Source organism: Labrus bergylta, chromosome 12 (assembly GCF_963930695.1).
Source record: "Labrus bergylta chromosome 12, fLabBer1.1, whole genome shotgun sequence".
In the NCBI taxonomy this organism is placed as follows: domain Eukaryota; kingdom Metazoa; phylum Chordata; class Actinopteri; order Labriformes; family Labridae; genus Labrus; species Labrus bergylta.
Window position 1 is genome coordinate 6,645,995 of NC_089206.1, and position 14,971 is coordinate 6,660,965.

Below are 14,971 nucleotides of genomic sequence, written 5' to 3' on the forward strand. Positions count from 1 at the left end.
GTTCCCACACCCGTGACAAAGTTTGGAGGAGGAGGAGGAGCCTGTGATTCCCCTCTTAAAAAAAAAAAAAACATTATAGATGGCCTTCTCATCAACTTGCCTTTCTGCTTGATAACCAGAGTGGTAAAGATGTGGTCACTGTCTTTGTTATCAGTGACACAGAGATCATTAACCAAAAGAAGAATCCTCCTTTGGAGTTTATCTCTCAATTATGTTGAACTTTTTAACACTGTCAATAGAATTCACATTTTAAACCAACACATTTAGATGTTTAGATGCTTCTGCTGTCCATGACAAGAACATCTTGGTGTTTTTTTTTTGTTTTTTTTTTATCTCTTAGGGTTTTCACAGATAAGTCAGGAATTCAAACTGCTATGAAGCACCGCTTTGTTCTCTCTTGGCCTGTTCTTTCAAGGCCTCGTTTAAAGCAGCAATCTCCGATGCCGAAAAACTAAAGACAACTTTTATTTACCCAATGCAATCCTTCAATTGGCCCTTTGGGACTGGCTCCAAAAGTGAATCAACCTCCAGTGTAGAAAAATGAAGCCAACCCTGCACAGTGCTGCTGGCTGATAGTTACTCAACTCAAGTTGTTAGCCGTGCTTTGTTGTTGGACCTTTTTGAGACTTTGTCATGCAAATATCTGACCAAAAATATGTTTTACTGTTTTGTTTATTGCAGTATCAGTCTTCCCCGAGAATACTGCCATAGGTTTTTTTAACGTGAGATTTCAACTATCGCAACTATCGGTCTCTATGAGCATTGTACCTTGCTTATTAGCCCGTTTAGTGTTTGTTGTTATTTATCATACTAAGTCCCTTTAATCATCACTTGTCACTTTATCTTGTCATTCTCTGCAAATACTGTCTCAATTCCCCGCATAGTTAACTTCATCATTCATTTTGTACTTGTATATACCCCCTATTTTTATTTTTATTAATCTTATCTATTCTGTTTAATGTGTATTTTTCAGCTTACTTGTCTGTGCTGCTGCAAAGCCCGAATTTCCCCCTCTGGGGATCAATAAAGTATTATCCTATCCTATCCTTGTTGTGTATTGATTATGTTTATTTTGCCATCCAATGTGAGAGGTGGGTGAGCAAAGTCCAAGTTCACTTTGTGCACCATCTTTCTTCAGTATAGAAAATAAACAGCTCTTTTAAGAAACCATTCTGTGGGAAACGCTCATATACAAGCTAATAATTCAGCACCGCCTTTTCGTCTGAATATTGTCCCAATATATTTTTTCTTTTTGCATTTTTGCATTTTTATATCTTTTGTCATTTTGGTTAAAATTTCTATAGACTCAACGTTCATATTGTCGTGATGCATCCAGCCATGTTGTGTGGACTTTGTTGCCAGCTGATATTTGGGGGTTTGTTTGTTAATAAAAGCACTTGTTTGTTTTGAAGGTGCCAGATCAATAAAGCTATTCTATTTTATAATAATCAAAACTATTATCAACTGCTCGCTCGAGAAAACCAACATGGCAACGCCCAGAATAAGAATAACTGGGCTTGAATAATGAAAGTAAAAAATTTTTTTTTAAAAAGCAGGTGATGTCACAGTGGCAACAACAATACATGTTTTAGTCTTTGATGAATTCCAATTATGTTTTTAACAAGGTGTGCTCTAGTGGACATTTCTTCCTTTCTTCTTCGCTGCGTTCAGAAATATGGCTGCTTCTTCTCCACATTTAGAGTAAACATCTCAAAGTTACATCTCTCATGATGATGCAGGGATTTATATTAACATCTCCTCACTAATTACTTTTTTTCACACACCCTTGAAACTCAATGTGTGATCCATATGTATGTCTATCTAATTACAGTGTTTCTAACTCGGGCACATGATGTCCTCCGATGCTCTTGGAGAGGGTGTGGGAAGATTATGTATTCCTGCCTGTGAGTCACACGAGACCGAGGAAAGTGGTTAGGCTGCGTAAAGCAACTACTCACTGAAATGAGACCTTTAATAAACCTATCCAGGGCCGGCTGGAATTAGTGCCTGTTGGTTTAGTTGATTCACTTGAAGCCTCGGGGATTGAACACAGGGGTTAAATTTGGCTGTGTGGCAGTAGCAACATGAACTCTCAGTCAAGTGCTGCTCGTATTTATAACCGGTCTGGAAGTCTGCTCGTAGACAGATGAGGAGTAATCCAGAGTGTCTGTTTGGGGGGCCACTTCACAGCTGTTGGGGGCACTTGATGGTTCAAAGCCCTAATCCTGGAGGGATCTCATTCTCTCACTCTGTTTTTAGTTCCTCAGGACGGGATTGTAGATGAAGGAGAGCTCAGAGTTGAAGATGTGGTCGACAGAAAGCCAGTTTATTTGAAGTCCAAACTTTCCCTCTGAAGTCAAAGTTTGGTTTTTAAAAACTCCATGAGAGAGATTTACATGAGAAAATGTTTGCCACAGAGGCACTAATGAATTAAAATGAGTTACATGTGAACTCATGCCACTTGAATTCGTGTTTTTTATATTTTTGAAGCCACTGGAAGTCGTCATAGTCCTCTACAAAGTCCCATGACCTCATGTTTGAGGTTAGTCAGAGGTGGGAAAGCAAACACTTTGGAAATAACTCAAAGTGATATAATCTCTGAGTCATTGTCACTTTAGAGTCTGCAAGATTCAGAGGTGGGACAACCAAAGTACAAATAGTTTTTTCTGTAGTGAAGTAGAGTTTTTAAGTATTTGCACTTTACATGAGTACCTATTTTCCTGATAGCTGTTTGCCTTAACCCATATTTAGTAACACAAATGTCTGTAGTTTCTGCCTCTACATATTGAAATCAGGCTTTCTTTAACTTTAGGTTTTTGAGGGGATCTTTTTTTTGGTTTTTGGTTTTTGGTTTTCGCTTAATAATTTTTGACCAAACCTGCAATTATGCTTCTTGTTAGTCTGTTTGAGTGGGTATATAAATCAAGACCTGAACTGTGATTGGCTGTTTGCTTTGTCAGAGGCGGGACTTTAGTTCAAATCAACTATTTTGGATGTGTTACAACAGGTTGCTTATGGTTTTCTTTGCAGTTCAGTGTTGCCCATTTCGCTTTGTTAGTATTTTAAATGAGTGACTTTGGACATAGGGAGCTGTTTTCAGTGGGTGACAAATATGTGCCCTTAAAAAAATGTTTCAAAAAGTGCCTTTTAAATATTGGTTTTGTTCCATTTCTTTGCTCTGTCACATGTTGTCCCATCTGAGGTCCAAACTGCACGATGTTTCATCTGATTGGTTGAAAAATATCAGACATTTGGGTCGCGATTTTTCATGAGGAGTTGGTGGTGGGTGCTGACCAGTCGAGAATCACTGATCTAAATGTTGCCACTTTGTTGTGGAGATAAAAAGGGTTAATAAATGCGTTTCATTCATGTGACTGTAAGTCAGTGGCCCAATTCAGTCACCCCTATCAAAAAAGTGTGGGCCCAAGTTTCCAAAAAATATCACCTGAAGAAGACATCCAGCGGAAACGTTGTGCTTTAATAAACTTTTTGTGGCATTGAGTGAGTTTGCAGGCATGTCTCTTTCTTCTGGCTGATGTTTTTGAATTGCCCTGCACCTATGTGATTTGCGTTTAACCCCCACCCACTATCCATCCACAATGTTCTACTTTAACATCTCTTCCTTTTCCCACACTTCTGAATTAGTTTCATCCAGTAGCAACTTAACCAACAAACCAGTGTACACAACTGTGTTCCATATTTTCTGTGTGAGGCCAGAGTCGTCTGTTCTGCTTTTTGATGATGTGTAATTGGGTTTGGCTAACTGAACAATATTTTCCATTTCCCTCCAACTGTGATTTCTGTTGCAAAAGGGGGTGTGGTTTTATTCCAATGCCTCTGCTCTGACATCATCATCACTTTGCCACTATGGCAACAGATCTGAAGTGCAGCAAAATACTTAAAGAACATTTCACCGGACTGCACATAGCTGGTCGACTTTTTAAATATAGACCTGACACATTTGCACTCCTGCAAGGCCAGGCATATATGTAGCTGCTGATATGCACACACACACACACACATACACACACACAGACAGACACACACACACTGACTCTCTCCCACTCTGGTAACTGGCCATATGTTTTCCGATATAGTGGGACAGAATATTTATAGCTCTACCAGAAGGCCACTTAGTGGTCACATGGTTTTATCGGATAAGAAAGTGTGAACTCTGTTCTCATGCCACTGCGCCTCCTTTGTTTTGCACCTTACACATATTTTCGTGGCAGTTCAACAATTTTAAAACACATGCAGCAAAATGTCACCTGTAATCATAAAAAGCTTTTAAAGGAATACTTCACCCTTTTCCAAAAGTCCTTAATTGCTGAGAGCTGGTGGACTGTTGGATGATACCAAACTTATTATGCCTGCATGTTAAAGCTAGGGCAGGCAATTTATCGGTGCAGAACTTCTAGTTATTTGTTCAACTTATTTTTTGACATGACATTTTAATTTATAACTCAATTACGCCTCAATCAAAACAAGAACATTTGTATTTTTAGAAGTCCCATGCCTGAAATGGGTGGCACTTATTCATGAACTCTTTGTACATCTACACAGGCTAAGGTCGCGGTCATACTGGTCATCTGTACCGTGCTGTAGGCTACTCAAGCACGATTGCCCCCCCACTGCGCCATTCCCATGCTGGCCGGCACGGCCCGTGGTCATAGGCTACTGGTCAGGACTAACCGTGCCTAAAAGCATGATTACCTCTTATACATAACGTCGTAATACAACACCTGCACGCTTCATGTTATCATGAAGCGTGCTTAGTTTACAAACAGGCAGACTTGAGAGAGAGAGACAGAAAAAGAGACGCGCAGTCGAATCTGGGTCTGCACATCGGAGAACAACACAGAGAGCATGACAGCTACTTTGTGGCTTATATTGTGTCATTTTAGTCAGATACAGCCATGAAACTCTGGATTTCTCCATAATGAAGGCTGTCAGCGTTGTTTACCCGCATGCTTGTGCTCGTGCATGAAGTGTACCGTGCCGAAGCACACCTCTCCGAAATGTGCCAAAGCTAAGGAAGTGTACCCTGCCTGAGTACGATACGGAGACGGTACAGATGGCCAGTGAGACCGCGCCCCAAGGTATCAAGAAATGATGCCAATGACGCACGAAGAGAGGCAGTGAGTGGATGTCTGTGTCTAAGGAGAGTCTTATGCACTTTTTTGGTTGAATACTTCAAAATCTAGCTTTCTCTGGCTGGTATCTCTATAATTGCCAGCCCAGCTTTAACTGTGAATCCTAAGCCAGAGGGCATGAATTTAGCTTAACATAAATAAGTAGCATTGCTAGGTCCAAACGCAACATAATCTGTCCACCAGAACTACTGATGCAAAGGAAATAAGCCTACTTTCATTTCAACATATCTTAATTAGTGATTTTCAAAGATTCTGGTTGTTACTTTTTACTGACCTTGCAGAGCCAGGCTTACTATTTCCCTCTGCTTTCAGTCTTTTGTTAAGCTAACCACAAAACAACGCCTCCTGTGCAGACAAGCGAATAAACTTCAAATGTAATTGTTTGTAGTTCTAAATTCAGAAAATGGTCACTTTATCTATCACTTTCCAATGATCTATAGGCTCCAGAGGCACCTGCCTGATCTCCTTTCTCTTTCCAGCACAAACATTAAGCTGAGACTGATGGGGCGGGGAGGGGAGACACCAGGATGGCTGCCATTAGGGAACTGTAAGTGTTTTAAGTCACAGAGTAAACACCATTTTACCACTCGAGAATAGACAGCAAATAAAGGCTACAACAGGCAACTTGATAGTTTGTACACACACAGTGACAACACTCAAAAGGATTTCACTTCTGTTTGTTCCTTTTAGCGGGTGGTGACCAACATTTTGGGCCTGAGCAGCTAGAACATCCCTGTCACTTTTTAAATGTAGGATACATGAATGTAGTTTTGTAAATGAACTGATTGTTCCAAATGTTTATCCATTAGGCCACTTCAGCTAATAATCTCAAATGTTTTTGTTCTAAGGTTTAGCTAGCTACTTAAATCACAACATTTATTTAAGCTAACTACTTCCACCATTTCACCACTACATTTTTTTATCTGTACATATGTTAGCCTACAGTGAACTATACAAAGATTTGTCATTTAGTTTATAGGTGAACTATTTCAACTTTAAACAATGGCCTTTGGTTAACAATTACAACCATTTCTGTTTACATTTTAGCTAGCTTGACTATTTTAGCTATTTCTTAATAAGTTTTGTCCACCATTTAAACTGTTCCTTAAGTTTTAGCTAGCTATTTCAACCGTTAATATCGATAACTTCTATTTAACTACATCCATTAGCCTATTTTTTCACATTAGTTAAACAGTTTAAACCCCTTTTATCTTAATAATTGACTGTTGTATCCATAACTGGGCTCTCTATTCTAACATTACTTCACTTTTAGCTCATTAGTTGAACAACATATCTATTACTCCATGGATATTTGTTATTTGACAGATCAAAAACGTATCCTTTAAATGAATGATCCTTTACTTTTACCTGTTGAGGTGGATGGATGTGTTTGCTTTTGACTAGTTTTTCGATCAAAATCACATGTTTGAATATAAACTGTGTTAGTTTCACAGCTTACTAAATTGATGGATACATGAATACACAATTTTTCATAATTTCTACTTAACTTAGATAGGCCTACTCTATTTCTGTGTAGCCCCTTTAGTATTACCCCAAGTATTACTGGTTGGAAACAGCTTGAAGGAAATTGTCAGTTACTTTAGGATGTATTGCATTTTTGATTTATTTAGCTGTGGATGAAATGTCTTGTTCTTCAAGGAAATTGAAGGCAATGATGAAAAATGTGGTTCTTGAATGGTTATACTCTTGAAAATATCATAGTGTCTCAGAAGAATGGGCTACTGTGTCTTAGATTGAAACCTGCATGTGATCCAGACGTTATGCCTGAAACCTGTCTGCCAATGTCTTTTAAACACAGGGTGAACTTTTCTCCCTCCTCCTCCCTCTTCCCCTTTCTCCTCCGTCTCTCCTAAACTGTAGAAACAGTGATACACATCTTACAGACAGGAAATTCCTCCAATGTAAAAGCCAGCCTGGGCTTCCTGTTTCAACTAGCTCCTACTCCTTGTATCTCTGTTACACTTACACACAAACACACACTTTCAGCTCTGTAACATTCCCCGTATACAAGGAGGAAGGGCGTTGAGGTGTTACTGATTACTCCAGCCGGTCTCTGAGAGGTTGCATACTGGATGACAGATTTGTCATTTGGGTGGAAGTCCTGAGCTGGCCGGTTTTGTATAGTGGACTGTCCATTGTTTTCAACACAAGCTCTTAGCAACGCAGCAGCTGAGTGAATCATATGATTGTTTTAGAACCAGAATTCATCCCTGAGGCTCCTTACAAGGAAGATTCGCCCACCCTTTCTGCATTATTGTTTCCTCTTCTGAGCTTTTACTGTCAATCTGGACAAATTGAGACATCGTGTGTGGGGAGCAAGATTATCCAAACAGTGTCCATTGTTTAGTTGCCTTGTTAAAACAGCCACAAAACGCCTGAAAATGAGCAGTTTTGTTTTTATGTACATCTGCTAATCAGTGCAAGGCAGCAGAGCTGTAAAGCAGCTGCATGCAAGCTGCTGGGGGGAAACGACCCCTCATCTAGTAGCCTCTTTCTACACTCCATAGCACACAACAAGTGTCCCCCGGCAGCAGCTCTGACCCCCCCCCCCCCCTGTATTTACTGCCAGCCCGGTAAGTGTTTAGTCTCTGTCCCACATCACTGAACTTGTTTGCTTTTAAACACAACTTTTAAGAGGCAGGTTAAAAGGCTTTACATCATTTAATAGGAGGTCACTGGGGTAGAGTGGTCAAGCAGACAAACCAAGATGATGCAAAAAATGGTAAAGCCATTTCCTTAGCTTGCACTTGCAAGCTAGCTACAAAATGCACCCCAGAAGTGAAAAACCATCAAAAATATGGATAAAAAGGATGATAATGGCAAGGAAATTTTGCAAACTCAAAAATGTCTCTCTATATATTCCAGATTAACTTCAGTAGGGCAAGTAGAGGTTGCAGCTGCTTATGATCAACGTATCCTGGTACATGAAGGCACTAGCATCATGGCACAACCAGAGGGAGAATTTAGCTTTTTAGCTTCAAATAGCACACACAGGGGAATTTAGTGTTTTCAACTACTTCACATTTCAGAGGTTTATATAAATCTGCTTAAAATTCCCTTTAAATACCAGAGTGAAATATAAAACCCTCAACACTCTGAGCTGGATCACAGCCGGTCATATTTGCAAGTCATCATAACAAAGGAACAACAAATAAACCACAGAGGGTATTATTCCCAAAGCCAGGTCACTTTCCTTCATTGTGAAAACTTGTGAACAAGGAATGTTTGACTTGTAAGATGAAGACGTGTGCCCAGCTAGTCGCCCAGTTTGGCATTCGGGTCCAGTGTTCGTGGTGTCATGTTTTATTTGGATGGCCTATTTGTCTCTCAGAGTAATGGCGTGCCCCCTGACCCTCTCCTGTGTTTTGCTATCGGGGCGGGCGTGCTGCTCGGCCCTCAGAGTGAAGGAATGTGGCTGTAAAATGTGTGTGTGAATCTTGGGGTACAGCGGGAGAGGGCAGTGAATCAGTGTGATCACAGCAGAGCCTCGGGGTATTGTTTCACACACAAATACACACACACACCCAACACACTTGTTTAACCATCCACACATTCCCTCCAATTTGCCGCTGTTGCTTTCCCACACCCACTCCCTTAGCTAAACATGGTTGACACAATGCATATGGAAACAGGGCACCGGCCTTCCCATGACCAAAACAAGCTGCACTTAAAGTAGGAATAGATAAGTAAAGATAACCCTGCTGTTTCTTCTTTTAATCATAGACATAAACATTTTCTTTTTTTCTTCTTTTTTAGAACCTCCTGTTGTTGTTTTCCAAAATAACATGACAGAGAATAGAGACGACAGCTTTAAAGCCAATCCAAATTTGTATTAGATGTATAATTGTAGAGGACACATCATCCCTGAATAAAACGAGTAGACACAATAACACTGCCGTGGCTTTCAATACTTCAGCAGCTGATTGATGACATGTGTTTCCTCAACTGACTGAGGTGGATAGATTGAACAACAATGAGTCTCCAGAAGAAAAGGCTTCCCATAATATCTCCTGTGAATGTTAGACAATAGAGCATTCGTTTTTCAGAGGGCGTTCCTTACAATTGCTTTAATCGTGTATCATTCAACACCAATTTACCAGCGTAACATTTGTTCATAGTTTCCTGAACGTTTCTGGTTTATATCTTAAAGATCTCTCTTCCTTCCTGTGGTGGGAGTTCACATTTATCAGTTTTTTTTTTTACAGCTTTGCAGTACAGGATCATTTAGCACAGCCTCTGTTTATATACATTAACTGTTTTCCTTTTGATTCATATGACAGGGCTAAACATCTGCAGCCATTAGCTGCTCTGTAAGGCTGAGGCACAGTCGTAAATTAGCTTAATGTTTACATTCTCAAAATGTATAATGCTAACATGTTGAAGTTTGCTAGCCATAATGTTTAACCTCTTCATAGTTTAGCCTGTTGGCATGCTAGTATTTCCAAATAACCAATATTGGACAAACAAATAACAGCTCAAACTGAGTGGATGATCATGTCTTGCAATAATTAGGTCACAACCAAAGAATTGGAAATATTCAAATATTGGTCCGATGATTGAGCTATATGGAAAATGATAGTAAAGTGAAAGTTGTATCAAATTATTCTGAGGTCCATTCCTCCTTTTCAGCAAATCTAAAACACAAGCTGGTCGAGTAAATGTAAAGGGATAACCAAGTCACCAAGTTTGATCATCTGGGAACCAGGCATCTGTTCAAAGTTTGATGCCAACAATCAGGTCAAGATACTCCCATTTTTAAAAGGTGAAGTCAGTAGCATTTTTCATCGCAGCTTGTAAACACAACATTCAAACTGGGCCCCTCCTCCTCATCGCCCCTAGAAGTGCACACTCACTAGTAGGATGTGTGTACGTTTACTGCTTAGCTACACTGCATGCTAACTGTCGGTGTTGGGCACCTGCATGTCCAACAGAAAGCAGACCAACTCAGTGTCCACGGATGAAAGCCAACACAAGGTTCACCCTTGGTTTTGACCAAGCTTTATCCTTGGGGCGTTTCACCTTATTGTGATTATGATTTCTTCTTTACCGCTATACGTCCACATCTGTGATATTCACTGGTTTGAATTGCATCCAATCGCTGAATTGTATCCTCTCCTGTGCGTTGTCATTAGTTGAGGGAAACATATCAGCTCGCTGCACAGAAACAAACCAAAACATCAGAACACAGGTAGAGGACAGGGTCTCTGCAGACACAGTGACCAGTATGGAGACCAATAAGTGATGTTTGAGCGACATTAATTTGTCAACTAAGTCTATTTCTATTTTTTCAAGAAAAAGCTACTGACTCTACCTTTTAATAAAAATGCTAGAAGCTGTTGGTGGCTCTGGAGAAAAACCAAGAGACTTTTAGAGATATAAGGATCGATCCTCTGGAGCACCATGAATATATGTAGGGTCATGAATATCATAAGGATTCTTCTCCTAGGAACTATGAATATCTGCAAAATTAAATGGCTATCCATCTGATAGATGTTGAAACATTTTAGTGAAATGTAAATATGTTGATCTTCTGATTGCATATGCAAAAACCTAAGGGGAACTCCAAAGTAATTAGGATGCATCCTCTGGGGATCATGAATGTCTGTAAATAATAAATAAAACTTCTATCCATCTAATAGCTTTGGATGGATTTAAGTTTACATTTGCCTGCTTGTGGCAATATAGAAACCCTAGGGGAACATTAAAGTCATTAAGATTCTTCTTCTGTGTTTGAATGTCAGTAAAAAGTTTCATGGCAATCCATCATAAAGATTTTTTCATCTGAATCAAAGTGGTCACTGTCCAGCAATCATGTTGCTTGCATGTCTTAATGCTAACCAAAAATGTTGTGTTCTGGTGACTCACCCTTTAAAAATCACTATTATTCCCACTTTATCAACAACTTCCTGGTGTATTGTGTTTTATGTCCGGTCCAGACTGTGCTCAGCCGAGGCTGTGTAATGTCTTCATGGCTCTTGAATGTGGAAGTCTCAAAAGAATGTACCATACTTCAGAACATGTCACTTTCTGTCAACATGAAAAACAATGTTTGGGATGGTGACTCACAATGTCCGTTAAAATGTTACACCTACTCCTCCTGACTCCCTTTAATCTGCACCCCCCCACCCCCCACTCCTCCTTATAAGTCAATGTTGATGTTAATGCTGTCCAGACCACCAAGGTGTCATGCACAGTTGCACAACCTTATATAGAAGCCATCAGGGGTTTATGATGAGTGCATTAGTCGTATCAGCCAGTGTGAACCAACATGCAAAAGGGTATTCTGTCATCTTGCTAATGTACAAGTCACAGAGAGGTCACATCCGATGGTGGGCTGGTGAAGCGCCTCATATCTTTCCCTTATATGCGTGTGGGTCCCTCCAGGCACGAAGATGAGGGGTAATGGGAGATGATTGGCGTGGAAATGTCTGTGTCTGGAGGGGGTTAAGATTGATGAAGGCATTAGAGGCAACTTGGCATGAAGCCTGGATGGAGTTACATCCCAAACAAACTCAGCCATGCACACAAGCAAACAGCGCGGAGGGTCAGTGAAGTGTCCTCTCTAATGAAAGGGTGCAAGGTCACAAGTATTTAGATTCACCCGCAGGTTTTTTCCTCTATTTGAAATCTGACACAACACATGTTCACGTGTTAAACATCCTCCAAATCTCCACCTGTTCCCCTGAATTTATTCGTTCAATGATATACGAGCCTTTAAATATACAAGCAGATGTTTTAACCAGCAGATAGTCGTACGACCTGAACATGTCGTTTATAAACCATCTTTTAATTCAAACAATAACCAATAGAGGGGAAAATCCAAGCAGGTATTTTTATTGCCGCTGCATCCAACCCTGGGCCTTCTCCATGGAAAATCTTTTTAGTTGGCTTTTTGCTTCTGGGACAGTCGTTAAAACGGAATCTGCAACAGCTTGTACAACTACTCTCCTGTCTGCAAGGAATCCATAATTCAAACAGAAGTCTCTGGACTAAAAATAGCTTTTCCATCTTGCCTTTTATTTTGCTCAGTAAAAGTTAAACCAAACCCCAAACACATTATCAGGGCGCTTTTATAATGTACTTCTGCATAACCGAAATGTGTGGATATTGCTAATTGGTTCCCTTGGCATGCCACACTGCTGCATTATGAAGAGAGTGCCATGGTGCCACAGCCAAGTACTAAGGTCAAACAATCCCCATCTTCCTGTGTTTGTCTTGAGGAATGTTGTGTTTTGGTGCTGCTGATGAATCACTTGCACTATCAAGGGAAAAAAAACATTTCACAACTGAGCTAACGTAACATGTTGTTTATCTGGATGTGTTAAAGTCTCCATGTGATTGTTCTTTCTGAGGCCCTCTTGAAAAAAACATTATTTTCTATATTGGAAAATCATGACAAGCACTTCCATTTAACTTCAGTTTCGCTATTACAGAATACTTCTGCAATTATATTTAAAGTTCTGACAAAATGCTTTTTTCCTGACCACACAAAGCAGACGTAACCGGTAACGTAATAGAACACAGCTCAGGGCTTAGCGAAGGACCACCTACATACTGGAGCAGCTGTGGTGTCTTCCCTGCGGGGAAAATGTCAAAATAATCGTTTTTAATAACAAGACTGTTGCCTCTTATTTGAATGAAAACAACATTTTAAAAGAGCAACACCCTGTTAGGAAGACATCTTGCCTTTAGTCAGTTTCCTATAAAACGTCTACAGGAGTATGTGACTGTGTTGAGCCTGAGAGGCATCAAGCAAGTATATTTAAAAATGTTCATACAAGTAAGGCTAGGACATTATTGAACTGGAATGGAAGACTCATGAGAAGAGTCCTGCGCGGGAAGTTGAAGCCCTTTTATTCCCCTTTCTGTGGCAAAGGTAGACATGGACGAGGGACAAGTAATGGAGATCGTCAAGGCGTGGGAGTGTCCAACAGGAACATCTACTTCCATATCCATATCCATCATTACAATGTTGTGCTTTGACTTGTGTTATCACCGAGGCAAAACTTTCTTTGGCTTACCACCGCCAAAGTCTCGTCAATACAAGGCACAACACTTCCGTTCCTCCATCTTCAAAATAAAAGAGCTAAATGTCATACTGTTTTTGAGTGGAAACTGAAATTCACAGAGCATAGAAGAAAAGATTTAAAGGATGCATTGTGGACTACAAGCATGCTATGGTTTGCAATGCAGCACAATGAAACACTTGCATGTGTTAAGGATATGCTGCAAGTCCAATATTAACTCTATGTTTTTGCTCTGTTTTTGGTCTCCACCATCTCCCGATTGATATATATGGAAATGTTAAAATGTTTAAAATTCACAACAGCGCTGTAATGAAGTTCTGCCGTCATACACCTTCTTACTGTGCATCCGCAACAGCGTCATATCAGTGTCCCAGTGTTTGGTTGACCATTGGACTATAGCGCTGTGGATAAAAAGAGAGATAGAGCATGTAAACACACAGCAAGATATTCTAAATGGACACACACAAAGCGTTGTTTCACAGTGCTGGCTCCAATGTTACACATAGCCACTTACTTCTCCCATCACATCCGTACGTTACTACCTCCAGTAGCAGATCAGGGGTTTAAGAGCTAGTCCACATGAACATAAAACAACATTTTACCAGTTTGTTTCAACTTTCAAAGACTCCTTGAGGAAGTGACAACATGGTTCCGAAAGCTGATTCATCACCACCTGGAGACTAAATATCTCATCCCGAGGAGAATTGACCATTCATGGTAATACCTTACAGCTAGACTGCTGAACACTAACTCTACACATAGTGTTAAAATACTGATTCATTCCCTGTAATAGATTCCCTTGGGAGAGACTGTTCTGCTGATGCCTCGTGACTCAAAGCCTCTTTAAACTTGAATTCTAAATAAGGCAGCGAGCTTCACAGCAGCGTTTTATCAGCACGTAACCGAATAACTGGTACTCACTGTCCCAGCTTATGACCTGACGAACATTACAAGCATGCAGGAAAAAAGTCTGACGTGAAGCCTCTGTACTTCTCCCCAGGAAGCTTAACACAAACCAACATAGAGCAAGACGTAAATGTGATGGGATGTTTGATTTAAAAATGAGAGGAGAAGAGACGTGATGGGAGGCGGCTGTAAGGAGGTTAAGGGTTTCGAGGTCTTGAGAAAATATCTGATTCACAAAATGATGATGACTCATCTGATCTGAAGTCCCAATTTCCCAAATTACACAAGAATTCCAATTGTTCCCCCTTTAGCCCCATTTCAAGCAGAGTTTGTTTAGTAGGGGGGGAAAAAAGCTCTATTACACCATCCTCCACTTCTCACATTTTCTCTGTCAGTGTTTATCTTCTGACACTCTGCTGGCTTCATTTCAGCGTGCTGTCAGTGAGTTCAGAGTTGAAGCTGGGTGGTTATCTGTGTGTCCATGTGGTTGTAGTTAGGTGCCCCCCCCCCCCTGATTAAAGTCAAATCACAAAGAAGTCAAGCAGTGGAGTATTTTCTCACATGTACAGGAGGATCAGATTTGAAGAATTATCTCAGTTAAGTGCTATGTGGGCTTCTCCCCTATCAGTCAGTATTGCTCATCTTGCGGGTTGATGGAGAAATTTCAGATACAAAAAGGGAGTGAACGCTTACATCTCGGGCAGGCTCAGAGGCTAAATGATGGAAAAAAGTTTGTTATCTACACCGTTCTGATCTTGTTTTTGCTTACTCTAATCCTTCTCCCAGTCCATGATTTACTGGACTTCATATGTTTTCTCTCCTAATGGACCAAAGCTAATCTCAACTTGTTTTAATAGCAGCTGA